We start from the raw sequence: 15,555 nt of genomic DNA, 5'->3' as shown, positions 1-15,555 counted from the left end.
TTTTTCACTCAGGACACTCAGAAGCTGCTGCCTTCATTGGTGTGCTCTCCAGCACAAAGCTGGTCCCAACTGGAGACAGGTAGTCTTGCCCGCATCCTTAGAGAGAATGATGGACAGCTGGTCATAGAAAGGAGCAATTGTGTGCCCTGCCCCAGAGAGTTTTCATCCTTGGCACAATGAAACACACATCTCAGGGCCTTGAACTTGCTCTGGCCCTGGGTCCAGCCCCAGTTGTGCCCACATGCCTTAATTTTTTTTGCAATGGTGGCATACACAGGCTTATTCCTCCTACTTTCCAGCTGGTTTATGATCTTTTGCTCTGACCAAATGTTGATTACGTCCTTCAGTTCTTTCTGGGTCCAGTTGTGGTGATGGGAGTATCAGCTTCCTGCTCCATTGCCTGCATACTGCTGGACTTATTTTTCTGAGACATTGAGAAGCAGTTCAAGGCCAGCAGTGACTGATTCATGAAGTATCACTGGCAAAATCTGTGGGTTGGTTATATACACATGCCTTGAATGAACAGTTTGGAAAATTCCACGTACTCATAATTGTGAAGGTATTACCTGTGTCTCTCAACAGGCAATGTGATGGAGCATCCCATTTACCAACAAAGACATGGTGATGGGCTTGAGCATGGGCCAAATAGGGCCCCATTGTCCATTTGGATGACTGGTTAATGTCCCATAATTTTGCTAAAATAGATAACACCCACTTGTGTCTGTGCCTGTCTTCCCCTAGCCTCACAGTCCCACAGAATCAGGGCCAAATGAGCACCCTTTTGAGAGGTGCTATTATGTTACCTATTGAGACATAGTCCTGTCCATCACACACCCATGTTTCTGTGGGGGAAGGGTAGCGTAATTATGCCTGGCAGCATAATATGGCACCATAATATGTGGCAGCATATGTGGCATATTATGTGCTGTCCATCCCTCCTTATTGCCTGGCAGCACAAATAAAAATAATAGAAAACAAAACACAGATATCTGCACACCTAAAAACACACCGCTGAAGTACATAGGTAGTATTCGTTTATTTTGCCACCTGACCACATTCCCTTGCTTCACCTTCATAGGAAAAAATTCCTTTTATTGCAAATATACCTAACAGAATAGACATGCTTCCTCAAATATTAAATATAAATCAGCAGCTGATGCTTCTCAACCTAGAATATTTGGGGTGGGGGGGTTTGCAATGGTCAATATATCATAGAAGACAGCTGTGGCTTCATATGCAATTGTTTCTTAAGCTGGCAGCACCAAGTTTTTTCTTTCTGCAACTACAGAAGCAACGGACTCTTTTTGCTGTCCTTGCAAAAGTATTCACCTGATTCTGACTGGCTCATTTGGACATATTTGTAAACAAGCATTCTGTACTGAGGGTTGTCAAGGCTTTGTCTGGTCCTACATTAACACAAGAGCAATATGCCAGATTTGTCTCTCTCTGATTGCAGAATTAGAAGTCTTTGGAAGCCTAGTTTCATGACAGTTGTCTTCACCAGACTTGATCCATCAGAACTTTTCCCTTATAACTTTTCCCTTATCTCAGGGTATGTAATTTTTTCACTATGGTTACTAGGATGCAGTAAGAGTGAACACAAGTTTCAAAAGGATGAAATCCTGTGCATCCAAAACATCACTTTTAACTTTACATGCTAAGCCTGACCTAACAGGTCAAATTTTTTTTTTTTGAGAGGACGTTGATTTTTTTAGCCAGGAGTGTTATTGCAGGTCATGACTTTTTTTGGATGAGATCAGTAACCAGAGAATGAGGAGGCACACCCAACAACTATGCTTCATGTTCTGGGTAGATTGTTCTCAGGTGTGGCTATCCATTGATAATAGTATAAGCATTTATCCTGAAGCCAGGATAAATGTTCACCATAGTAAACAACACAATTAAATCACCAGCTGATTTAACACCAACACAGTTCACAGTTGTTCACCATGGTAAACACCAGCACCCCCCCCCCACCAAACACAGTAATGGGGAAAGGCTCTGCTGCACCAATGCCCAGAACTGAGTGAAGATTCTGGAATGGAGAATCTGGATGACATGGGTGAGGAGGAGTTGCTAATTACCCTGCTGTTGGCCTTGGACTTAATACAACAGATACAGCTGCAGCTAATGATGGCAGCATACACATTCATCCTCTTTCTCAATGCTTGCAATGAGGAGATGCTTGCACGTTGAAGCACCTTATGAAAAAGGGCACATAGGTATGTGGTGGAGTGGGATAGCCAAGAAGCACATGAGAAGTGGAAGGTGTCAGGGCTCTGTGGATGAACCTTAGGAGCAGCAATCGTAGGGTCTGGGCCCATGAGAGCTGCTCAGACTAGTGGGAGTGAATAGTGCTGACCACTTGGAATGATCAGCACTGGCTGGAGATGTTACAAATGACCAGGATGTTTAATCATATTGTCTCAATGCTGGGCCATAAATTCTGAGGCAGGACACTAATATGCATTGGTCCATTGCACTGGACAAGAGAGTGGCCACAGCCATCATGAAACTGGGCACCCCATCCAGCCTCTGCTACATTGCAAACCAGCTTGGCGTAGCTCCCTGCACAGCCAGCCTGGCAACTCATGAAGTATGCCAGCTGCTGCAGGACATTACAACAAACAACTTTATTTGCTTCAGGAATCCTCAGGAAGTCACGGATGGTTTCAATGTCATGGGGTTCCCTAACTGTGTGGGGGCTTTAGACAGCACTCACATCCCAGTGCAATCTCCTTCGTTCACCAACAGGAAAGGATTTGCCTTGGTGATCCTACAAAATGTGGTAGACCACTGGGGCTGGTTCATGAACATTTATACGAGGTGGGCTGGCAGCGCACATGACACACACATGTTCAGAAACTCCCCACTGCCTGGTCTCATGGAGAAAGGACACCAGAGTCCCCAAGACAGTGACCTGTGGTGTTGCTATTCCCCCACTTATAATAGCAGATGCTGCTTATCCTCTCAAGCCTTGGCTCATCAAGTCTTATGGAGGGCATGTTATGGATCCACAGTAGATGGATTTCAACCACTATCTGAACAAATGCAGGGTGGCTGTTGAATGTGCCTTTGGCTAACTGAAAGCACAGTGGTGGGTGCTTAACTGCAGGCTCAAACTGGAGCCAGAAAACATCACAGCCTTATAGCAGCAACCTGCATGCTGCACAACATCTGTGGGACATGGGGAGAGGTTTTCAGCCAGTCGTGGACTGATGAAGTGTAAGAGGCAGCAGCAGCAGCGGCTAGACAAAGATGTGGGTGGGCAGTAGCGTATGGACCAAGGCCATATCCACAGGAAGAAGCTGGTTGGGTGGCCCTTGTATTGGATTGCCTGGCGACACATTTTATGGATGCTGCCAACAACTAGCAATGGTTGTTCCTGAGTAAAATATTTTTTTGCCTATTTACCACATAAACCATCCATGTCTGTGTACAGAGGTGGGTGGGGAGGAGCGGACAGGGGGTGGAGGATGGGGGGAGGTGGGCTGGGGTGGACTGGGGTAGGGGGTTAATGTTTGCAGACTGGAATTGGTCCAAGGGGGAGGGGGGAACACAGCTCATTACACGATACCACCTAGCCACCTAGCCAGCCTGAGTCATGTCCTGTGAAGGGTTAATTAAACCTCTCATTGGCTTGGGGGAGGGAGGAGGTCAGTGTCAGGTAGTCACCGGATATGGGCATGTGCCCTTACGTCCGATGGACATTCACTGGCTGCTCAGGGGTGCTCACAACCTTTGGTCAGTCTAAGTGGGGGTTCCTACGCTCTCTCTCTTCCTGCCTGCCTTGACCTTGATCTTTCTTTTAATTTTTGGAGATGTTAATGAAAGGGAGGTGGTGACTACCCACCTCCACTGCAGCTGACTGCCAGTTCCCGCCCCAGTTCCCGAGGCTGCAAACAGGGAAAGTAGCTAAATAACTATGCTGGAGAGGTTCTTTCCTTTCCTTTTTTTTATTTTTAGCATTAAAACATTTGGGAGATCTTGGCTCCCTGGGAAGCAAGTCCCAATCATCCCTTGGGCTTGTTACAAGGCTTTTCCCCTCTAGGCTTGGGACCAGGCCGGGTTTGATTGGTGGTGTGCAGCCACTTAACAAGCAAAAAAAAAAAAACTTTAACAAAATTGTAAAGGTAAACCATGAGAGGCCGCTGCTTTCCCTATCCTCTTTCTTCCGCCAACCCTGGCTTCTTTTTCCCTTGGATCTAGGCTGTGGGGCCCTTGGAGAGGCTGGGTTTCATTTTCTTCGTCCTGGGTCTTTCACCCTTCGCTTAACAATCTTCTTTCCTGCAGCTGCTGCACCTAGGGTACTCGGCAGCCAGCAGCACTTGATTAATATCTCTAAACAAACAAAATAACCGGCATCCCTGGCTCCAGAGCATCTGCCCTCCTTGGCTTCCTTTTCTTTCTTCTCTCTGCCCTCATTTTCCCTGTCTTTAATGGGGTTCTTCCACACCTTGGAGCCTGATTGGGTGCTTACCCAGCTCCCGGGCATCAATCTACCATGAGGCGCTCCCAGCCTCCATCCTCTTGAGGGTTCCTTCTTTGTCCCCACTCCCTAGGTCTGCCCCTGACCCCCGGATATTGCCCCGGCTGTGGATTTGCCCCAATCCACCTCACCTGCCGAGGTGATAAGACTGGGTCGCAGCGCGGAGGTCCCGTTCTGGTTGGGTTGGGAGCTCCTGGCCAGGGAGGCATTCCTGGTAAGTAAGTAGCCCTCAGCTCCTCACAATCAGGCAGGGCTGGGGTGGGAAGTGAGTGGTATAAGCAGCATGCATGAGTCCTCTGGTTCTTGGGGGGGGAGGGGGGCGGGTCGCTTGCCTAGGTTGTTGGGAGAACCAAAATCCTCCTACAGGTGTCTGCTGTATCATAGATTTAATAGATTTTTAGGGTCAGAAAGGACCTATTAGATCATTGAGTCAGACCACTTGCCCTGGGTAGGAAAGAGTGCTGGGATCAGATGACCCCAGTCAGGTGTTTGTCCAATCTCCTCTTAAATACCTCCAAGGAAGGAGGTATCCAGCCACTTCTTGACCACTTCTATAACTGCAAAGAATGCTTTTTTGAGTAAAGAAACGGTCTCTGTTAATTGCAACTTTATTGTTTGTCAAGGTGCTGTGATGCTGACATGTATCCGTATCTACACATGGAAAGATTGGGGAAGGGGATATGTGGGGGGCGTGTATATATATATATATATATATATATATATATATATATATATATATATATATGCATTTTTTTCATGATATATATCATATCAGAAATATACAATTTTATGTGGTGCGAGGAGCAGCTGCTGCCCCAACTCCTAATCCTCCTCCACATCACTGTTGGTGATTGTGGCTGTTGGTGTTGGCGGCAGGGTGGATGCTGGCATGTTGCCAAAACAGATGTGTGCCATGAACGCATATTATCTATATCTATATCTATATCTATATCTATATCTTTATTTGTGTGTGTGTGTGGTACACATCTGTTTTGGCAACATATATATATATATATATATATATATATATATATATATATATAAATTAAATATTCATATGTATTCCCGCCACAGGGTCACCTGCTGGAGACCAGACGGAGCCTAGTGGGGTGCAAGTGGCAGGGTTTTGGGGTGACTGTGGCTTGGCAGGTGCAGGGAGGGGGCTTAGCATGAGGCTTCCGGCAAGGGGTGGGTACTGTGGAGAGAGGGGATTAGTAATACTGGGGTATTACTTACTGGTTTACTGGTGAACATGCATCTGCTCCTGTAATTCATTAGGAAAGTCAGCACCAGGGTAGATTGGTGTCTGGCTCCCCCTGCTGGAATTTAGGGGGAATTGCACACTGGGCTCAATTAGTTTGAAAGCCCTATGTGTGCAAACACAAACCTGATGTGCCAAAATTAACAAGTTTTATTTTTTTAATCCTTTTTAAGTTCATGAGAATTAAATGCCTTGGTGTGTACACGTGCCCTCTGATGTGAGGTACTAACTAAAGACACATTAGGACTGCCCTAATGCACAGTAGTGAAAGCCCACACTTTTTTACTAATACTTAATGCACATTAGCCTAATTTTACTGCACATTAGTGTATTAGTACAGTTTTTGTTGTGAAGATCTAATGCACAGTAAAATAGGCAACTGCACATTAAAATGCATGTGTAGACACACCCAGAGTGCATCTGTCAATTAGGAACACATTTCAGGGACTTCAGTTTAAGGGCATTTTGATCCTGGTACCTTGATGCTCAGACATTTTCTTGTTGGAACAAAGGGGACTATGACTGTGAGAGCTGAGTTAAGGAATTTGTAATATGGATGATCAGTCAGCTGGGATAAAGGGAGAGTCTGGGAGCAGTGCTAGACAGCAATATAGCCATACAAGTATACACTTAATTAGGATAAGCGAATCTTACTCCAGGACAAAGGGACCTAATGTCCTTTTGTGGATCTGGTAGTTTTTATTGATGCTTCTTTTTAGCCACCTTATTCATGTTGGCTTACAAAGGTAAGTTTCTTCCAGTTGCCACAGGGAGGAGTAAAACATATGGCTTTTAGGCCATAGCAGGCATCCCATTTATTGCAGAAGTAACATGTTAATTGTGCAATTAATTGTAACATGCTACATATTCAACCAAGTTATGGCACCACAAAATGGCAAAGCAGATACAAAGAAGTTCAACCTGCCCAGCATGTTTCCTGCCTTGCCCTGTATTCCACATGCCTGGTATGACAGTTTGCACATCTACTGTGATCAAGCATGACATTGCTTAGATCCCAATGCTCAATGATATTATTATCTACCAGGAGCATTACTGTGTCAGTGTGGTCACACTTCCATTGACTGAATACCCTCATGGATCAGACTTAATCCCACCTTTATCTTAATCCTATCCTCATGCAGCTAATAAATTAGAGTTGGCTTTTTCCCTTACGTTATTTTATACTGCCTTTGTTGGTGTAGCAGGAAATTCTTAAAACATACTTAAAATGAGTTTTTCATTTAGTCAACATTTTCTTTCATTTAGTCAATTTTCTGATAAGTTCCTTTAGCTTTATCAGAATTCAGCAGAATTGATACCTTCTCTCAACTGAGTCCAAAAACTCATAATAATGTAAGAAATAGACAACAGGCTAGACAGGGATGAATAGTTAAACTTACTAGTCCACCTCAGCCATTGTCATTGATGTACTATTAACAGCCTGAAATTGCCCAGGACCTGTCAATTTCAGTCTTCATTTAAAGGCAAGGTGCTCCAAGTGACAACGTAATGAGCCATAATGAGGTCCAGAAGTTCCAAGTAACATCCCTTAATGGTTGCAAATGGTGTGCAAACAGCTGAAAGCTGTTTGATAGTGTTGCCCTTTTCATATATTCTGAACAGATTATATTTTCATTTTTAGTCTATTTTTTAGGTAAGTTAACTGAACATTTATATTAGAGGAATGAGGTTTATTCTTTGATAATTCTGCTGGCCTTGTGGTTTGCTTGACTTTCACAAACTGAATGTTTGCTTTACAGTTTGCCATTTTTAGTAAATTTACCACTTACAACTAACAAGTATTGTTTACAAAACACGGCATGCTGTAGAATCATAGAAAATTAGGAAGGGACCTTGGTGGATCATCTAATCCAACCTCCTGCTCAAAGCAGGACCATTCCCAGATAACTATATCATCCCAGACAAAGGATTGTCTAGCTGGGTCTTTAAAACCTCCAAAGGTGGAGATTGTACACCTTCTTTAGGTAACCTGTTCCAGTGCTTTACTACCCTTCTAGGGAGAAAGTCTTCCCTAATATCCTACCTAAACTTCCCTTGGTGTAACTTGAGACCATTGATTCTTGTTCTGTCATCTGCTACCACTGAGAAAAGTCTATCTCCATACTCTCTGGAACCACCCCCGCTCAGTCTCTTCTCTAGACTAAGTAAGCCCAGTTCCCTCAGCCTCTCCTCACAAGTCATGTGTCCTTTCCCTCTAATCATTTTCACTGTCCTCCATCGGATTCTCTCCAGTTTGTCTGCATCTTTTCTGTAGTGGGGAGGGAGGGGAGAGGAGAGGAAACTGAACACAGTACTCCAGATGTGGTCTCACCAGTGCTGAATAGAGGGGAAGAATCACTTCCCTTGATCTGCTGACAATGCTCCTACTAATGCAGCCATCTGCCATTAGTCCTCTTCACAACAAGGACACGCTGTTGATTCATATACAGCTTCTTGTAAGGCCCAGGTCCTTTTCTGCAGAACTGCTGCTTAGCCAGTCAGTTCCCAGCCTGGACCAGTGCATGGCATTGCTCTGTCTTAAGTGCAGGACTTTACACTTCTCCTTGCTGAACTTCATGAGATCTATTTTGTTCTAATTCTCCAATTTGTTGAGGTTTCTCTGAATCCTAGCCATAGCATCCAGCATTATCTACTGCTCCCCTCAGCTTAGTATCATCTGCAAACTTGTTGATGCACTTCATCCCATTTTCCAGATCACTGTTAAGGATATTGAACAAAACTCTTCCCAGGACCAACTCCTGGGGCACTCCACTAAATACCGGCTGCCAATTAAACAATGAGTCACTGATTACTGCTCTTTGAGCCCAATGATCCAGCCAGCTTTCTATCCACCTTATATTCCATTCATCCAACCCAAACTTCCTTTTCTTGCTTGCAAGAATGTTGTGGGAGACCATATCAAAAGCCTTGTTAAAGTCAAGTAGGCCATATGTTCAATTAATGGCATGATAGGAAGTGGGAGCAGGTTGCTGCTGGGAGCAGCAAATCTGTTCCCATGTGCCTGCATGTGTAGACAGCTGCCCACGAGCATTTACTCATGAGTAATTTACTGGCAAGTAAACTTATCCCAGATCAAATGCATGTGTAGACGCACCCAGAGTTACTGTAATTTTCTGCTTAGTAAATGCCCTTTATTTTTCATGATAGGATAGAACAAGGACAGGAAAGAGCTCCGTGACATATTTTGTAAAATTTTCCCTTCAGCCAGAGGGGGCAAAAAAAATTTAAAACTGCACTAAACATGGCAATAATTAGATCAGCATGGTCTTCTTCAACCAGTAGTTAACCCTGTCAGATACAATCAAACTGCAGTGCTCAAAAGTCTCCCTGCTTGCCCATCAATACATTATAGATCTCCTTAGCTCCAGCTAGCAAGCATCAATAATATGCATGCTGACCAAAAAATTAGGCTGGCTCACTTAACAGCTGTCTCCCCTCCCTCCTCCTCTATTTTGAGTCTCTGTCCTTATGGTATGGAAAACAGTGGCAGGTTTATTTATTTATATGTATAACAAATCCTATCACAGCTTGTGGGCATCTTTAAAAACAGAAAACCAGCCAATAAACAGAAGTCAGCACAAGGAAGAATAGTTAGGAAGAAGAGATAAAGGGTTACAGAGAAGAGCAAACAGAGAGTAGCCCTTCAAACTCTCATTACTTTCAAGACTGGCATGGATACAGACACTGTGGGACTACTACTCTGCGTGTCCCATTGTAGCATGGCCTCATAAGGAATCATTCTCAGGAATGACCTACTTCCATAGATTCATAGATTCATAGATGTTAGGGTTGGAAGGGACCTCAATAGATCATCGAGTCCGACCCCTTGCATAGGCAGGAAAGAGTGCTGGGTCTAGATGACCCCAGCTAGATGCCTATCTAACCTCCTCTTGAAGACCCCCAGGGTAGGGGAGAGCACCACCTCCCTTGGGAGCCCATTCCAGACCTTGGCCACTCGAACTGTGACGTTCTTCCTAATGTCCAGTCTAAACCTGCTCTCTGCTAGCTTGTGGCCTTTATTTCTTGTAACCCCTGGGGGCGCCTTGGTAAATAAAACCTCACCAATTCCTTTCTGTGCCCCCGTGATGAACTTATAGGCAGCCACAAGATCACCTCTCAACCTTCTCTTGCGGAGGCTGAAAAGGTCCAGGTTCTCTAGTCTCTCCTCGTAGGGCTTGGTCTGCAAGCCCTTAACCATATGAGTGGCCCTTCTCTGGACCCTCTCCAGGTTATCCGCATCCCTCTTGAAGTGCGGTGCCCAGAATTGCACGCAGTACTCCAACTGCGGTCTGACCAGCGCCCGATAGAGGGGAAGTATCACCTCCTTGGCTCTATTTGTCATGCATCTGCTGATGCACGATAAAGTACCATTGGCTTTTCTGATGGCTTCGTCACACTGCTGACTCATGTTCATCTTGGAGTCCGCTAGGACCCCAAGGTCCCTTTCTGCTTCCGTGCCACCCAGCAGGTCATTCCCTAGGCTGTAGGTGTGCCAGACATTTTTCCTCCCTAGGTGCAGCACTTTGCATTTCTCCTTGTTGAATTGCATTCTGTTGTTTTCTGCCCAATTGTCCAACCTGTCCAGGTCTGCTTGCAGCTGTTCCCTGCCCTCCGGCGTGTCCACTTCTCCCCATAGCTTTGTGTCATCTGCAAACTTGGACAGAGTACATTTCACTCCCTCGTCCAAGTCGCTGATGAAGACATTAAAGAGTATCAGTCCCAGGACCGAGCCCTGCGGGACCCCACTGCCTACACCCTTCCAGGTCGAAACCGACCCATCCACCACGACTATCTGGGTGCGACCCTCCAGCCAATTCGCCACCCACCGGACTGTGTAGTCATCCAAGTCACAGCCTCTTAACTTGTTCCATCCCACTATATCTGCAGGAACATATAGAGGTGGAAAACATGTAAGATAGACACAACTGGCAAATGGCCAGCAGCATCTTATGTTTGAATATACCCACTATAGTAGCCCACGCTTCCCCCTACTCTCAGTATGATGCTGTCTACTCCATCCTCTATTTAGGTGTCCCTTCTCCAAAGGTTCCCCTGCTTAACCCACCATCACATCTCACCTTTATTCTTGCTGCCTCTCTTTTGGACTGTTATTCCCCTCGTAATAAGTCCTCTAGTTTTCTTTGCCTCAAGGCAATCACCACCAATTCAATCTTCTTGATCCTTTTAGCTAGACACAGCACAAAGCTTCTTTGTAGCCTATTAGCAGTCTCTCAGGTTTTTCGCAGGTTTATCTACAGTCAAGTCCTTTGGGTCTTTTCCCCTCCACCAAGAGCTCTATCATACTTACTGGCCAAAGCCCTTCTGCCCCACAGGGCTAGGCACAGGCAACTGGTAGGAAGGGCACAAGGGTCACCTGCCCCCCCTGAGATTGCTCCCCAACTTGGCACTGCTCAGGGTAGGGCAGTTTTTTTGCTGGACAGGCCGGTGGCGTGTTGTGGGGGGGTGGGCACTAAGCTGTGGCACAGAAGTATAGGAGTGGATATGGGGCTTTTGGTCCGCCCCCTGGGCCCACCCACTAATTGTGCCCACCAGACTCAGGAGGCACCAGTCACTCCTGCTGCTAGGTCTCTTCCCTTACCACGTTCTAAGGGGTGCATCCTCCAGGCTGTCTGGTTCCCCATAAGGGGCTCTGCCCCTTTCCCCCTGTAATGTTTATCTCCATTACACTCACAGGCTTCATGATTCAAGGAAAATCATTCATGTCTTTCATTTCCACCCACAGTGTCTTCCAGCCTTGTGTTACAGCCTTGGGCATTTTCAAGGGGCCTAGGCCAAGCTGCATTAGCAGCTAAAGCAGAAAGTCCCAAAGCCTGTTTCTGAGTGACTGTAGAATCAACCTTTGCAGGTGTGATAACAAGCTTTGGTCAGCAAAGTAAAGGAAACTATCAACGGTCCAATTAAACCAGTATTAAGATTGCAATTAAAACATATTAAACAGACAAGACTCAAATTAAACAAATAAATTAAGGTAAAGAGAAAGCAGGACAATGGCAAGCAGCATTTCAGGGTGGTGAAGGAGCTCTCCTTCCTACTTTCCCAAAGACATAAATCACAACTAAATGACACCTTCCAAGTCCATGAAAGATCTGGTTCAGTCTTATTCCAAAAGTTTCAGTGAAACCAAGAAATTTAAATAAAACCAAATTAGAGAATATTGATTGGAATAAGCCATCTACAAAGGGTATATGCTGGAGGGATATTTTAAGAACTCAGCAAATTCAGGCAGACGTGCTGCCAGGCTGCATGTCACCCTTCTCCCCCATCTTGAGTTTCCCTGGTCAGTGTAGGTAAGAATTTATGTTGTGCTGTTATTGGTAGCAAGAAAGACTTCAAGATAAATATTTTGTTTTGTGTTTTGGAGGATAAGCAATAAAAGATTACACTGTAAACCTGCCTCTTGCTCTTTTATCAGGAGTCAACCTGTAAGTTTACCACATAACACCGGCCCTGCCATCACAATAAAAAAAACTTCTCTGAACCCCTGATAAAAAAGGCTTTCTTCAGAGGTGACATAGTTGGAAAGGAAATGTTGCCATTTCAACTCAGTGGGCACACCTACATGTGCCCCTACAGTACCATTGTTACAGCATCATCATTTAGTACTTCCTTAGGAAGTCATTTCTTAGGAAGTACCAAATGATTCCTTAGTAAGTACTAAATGATGGCACAGTAACAGCCATTACTGCACTGTGCCAGCAGTGCACGGTTATTTTCAGCCACTACATCACCGTAGCGACATACTATAGTGAGGGGACATAGCTGCAGCATCACGGTTTGTGCCACCGATGCTACATTGCCATAGCATATTGCTACAGTGACATACTGTCTTGTGTAGATGTGCCCACTCTCTTCTGCTGGTAAACTTGGCCCAGTCAAAGCTAAGGATGGGTGTCCTCAGAGATGGAAACAAAAAGATAGGTTTCCTCAGGGATGCATTTAACACTGATATAAGATAGTTATAATAGTAGCCTTAAGAAAACCAAGGATAAAATGCTGGAAACATTCAGTGCTTTAGAAGATCAATGAGTCCCAGCTGGTCATCTCAAATCATGACCCTGTGCTTCACAGGACAGGTAGGAAGAGGAGCAACATTCAAACAAGAAGTTGCACCATTTTGACATCAGTCCTTTATTTTTTTCTTCCATTTTCTGTATTTGAATAAGTGAACCAAACCACTTAGTAATTTCATATTAGACAAGAATCCCAGCTGCCTTGTAATTCTGATGCCAAAGACTATATATGTAGGTACAAGAAATGGCTCACTCACTGACTTTGCCTCCAGTTCAAACAATGAATAATATCCAAACCAAGAATATTTTGCCAGATTCCCAATAGGCTCATTCATTTAGAAGTTTATTTGATTATCATTTTTTAACTTCACTTAAGTACAGCATTTAGCTCAATCTACAGCTTCTGGAATGTGTAGGTGTAACAAAGGGTCTAACCTCTGTTAAAGTGAGAAGTAGTACCATAAGGCTGAAAAGGGCAGCAGGTACAAGCTGCAGGATCAAAGGGCACAGAGCCACAAAGTAAGGAGATGTCTGAAAGGGAGTAGGGATGCCCAGGGAAATTACTGGAAGCAGTTTAATTAATTTAATATTGGTCAGGAGAAGAGACCAAAGGCCCAAGCTTGAGGGGCAGGGGAAGGGAAAGACAGCAAGAGTGAAAGGCTGTATAGAATGAGAAGCTGTAAAAAGAGAGTGAGCAGGCTGAGGTCAATTATAGGGAGAAATAACTTGCTCAAGGAATAGAGGTGAACTGAGGGCAGCTTCTCAAATGTATATTATTTGCCAGCGAGGTGTAGCGGATGAAGGTGGAGCAGTACACTAATAAGCTAAATAGGACAAGTTGACTTATTGTGTCCATTAGGGGGCATCATAGCTACCTTTAGGCATATTCCAGAGACAGTAGATTTTTAGACTTACACTGATATAAAATAAAATACGACTGCTCTTACCTACCATGCATTTTGTGGCTCCTAAAAAGATCATCTTATTAAATATAGGAGTTTGTATAAATGCTTTATAAAAGTGTGATTTATACTGGCTGCTTATGAAGTGACAACTTGCTTTTAAAGTTGATACTGGGGTTTTTTTCTTTTTAGTCCTTCCCTACATAGAATTTATCTATCTCGTAGCTAGCCTCTACAAACTCACAGAATATCCACTAGTTCACTGCAAACATTATAGGAGCTCTGTCATTGTATCACTGGCATGTTTTTACCTTGCTAAGTGTCAGAAAGGGGTACTTCCTCCCTCTCTCAGCATAAATTATTTCAAAGGTAAACTTAAAAGATGCTTAATACAGATCACTTCAGTTCCATACTTACTACTAAATCCTCTCCATCTCCCCATTTCTTGCACCCATGCCCTCCGGCCTCTGCTTTGGGCTCCCCTCCTTTCCTCCATCTGTTAGCCTTATCTAAAGACTCCAGGGATATTTATGTTCCAGCATGTACTTTATAGGTATTATGTTTGGCTTTATTTTATACATAAAACTACAAATACTTCAGTTATTGCTAGTGTTACAGTTATGGAGTTAAAAAAATCTATTTACCTTTCCATAAAAGTCATGAATGCCCTATTTTGGAAGTGATTACATAATAGCTGTTTTGACTTTACAAGAAATTTTGTTAGGCAATGATCTTCAGCTTATTACAGGAGACTTGCATAATAGGAGTGTGCAAAGTGGGCCTTATTTGATTCAGATTCGGCCTGAATCAGGGACAATGATTCAATCCGTTGATTCGGATCACTGTCCCTGATTTGATTTGGCCAAATCCAAATCTGAAGATTCATCACTGATTCTCTGAATCAGCATTTCAGACATAGACACAGCTTTAAATGTTTTTTTCTATATACCTCCAGGTACCAGCATTGCATGTGATAGCTGCAATGCTAGGACCCATGGAGCATCCCACAGGAGTGTGGGGGGCCCTTCATGAACCAGAAGTACTTCCGGTTCACTTCTGGGTCCACCGGGGAGTGCACCAGGGGGCCTCCCTGCTCCCCCAACTCAGCGATTGGCCATGGGGGGGGACCCCGGGTGCCCCACCCCAGACCCAGAAGACACCAGTTGTTGAGCCAGGGGAGGTATGGGGGGACCCCCGAGCATGCTTCCCAGCAGACCTAGAAGTGGACTGGAAGTGCTTCTGGTCCAGTTCTGGGTCTGCTGCCAAGTGTGCTGGGGAGTCTGCCACACTTCTGTGGGACACCCCATGCACCCCAGCATCACAGCATTCACAAGCTGCCTGCTACCTAGAGGTATGTAGAAAAAAAGCATTTAAAGCTGCGTCTATGTCCGAATCTCCAAATCTTTTCAAATCTGTCCGAATCGATTTGGAGGGTTCCAATTCGATTTGGAGAGATTAAAGGATCCTCTGATTTGATTTGGAGATTCGGCTACTGAATCGGGCCAAATCCCTGCCAAATCGAATCAGGAACTGAAGCTTCACACAGCCCTAATGTATAATTGTCTTCTATTAAATGAAATGAAGCCTGTTAAAATGTCACTCTTGCTCTGTCCAGAACAATTTCTGCCAGTGCAGAATTCTCAGATATATCCATTAAATGAAGGGTTACCTACAATTCTGGCATCAATTTTTTATTCATTTGTAGAGCACTGTCTCCCACATGACAGAGCTTTATACTTTGGAGAGGTAAAACTTGTCTAATGCACAGAAATCAAAGTACAAGGAACATGAAACATTTCTGAGGACAGTTATACAAGTACTAGCAACTGAGGAGAGGTAGAAAGAAAGATC

Source organism: Alligator mississippiensis, chromosome 1, assembly GCF_030867095.1.
Source record: "Alligator mississippiensis isolate rAllMis1 chromosome 1, rAllMis1, whole genome shotgun sequence".
In the NCBI taxonomy this organism is placed as follows: domain Eukaryota; kingdom Metazoa; phylum Chordata; order Crocodylia; family Alligatoridae; genus Alligator; species Alligator mississippiensis.
The sequence above is the reverse complement of the archived record's forward strand: the minus strand, read 5'-3'. Positions refer to the sequence as shown.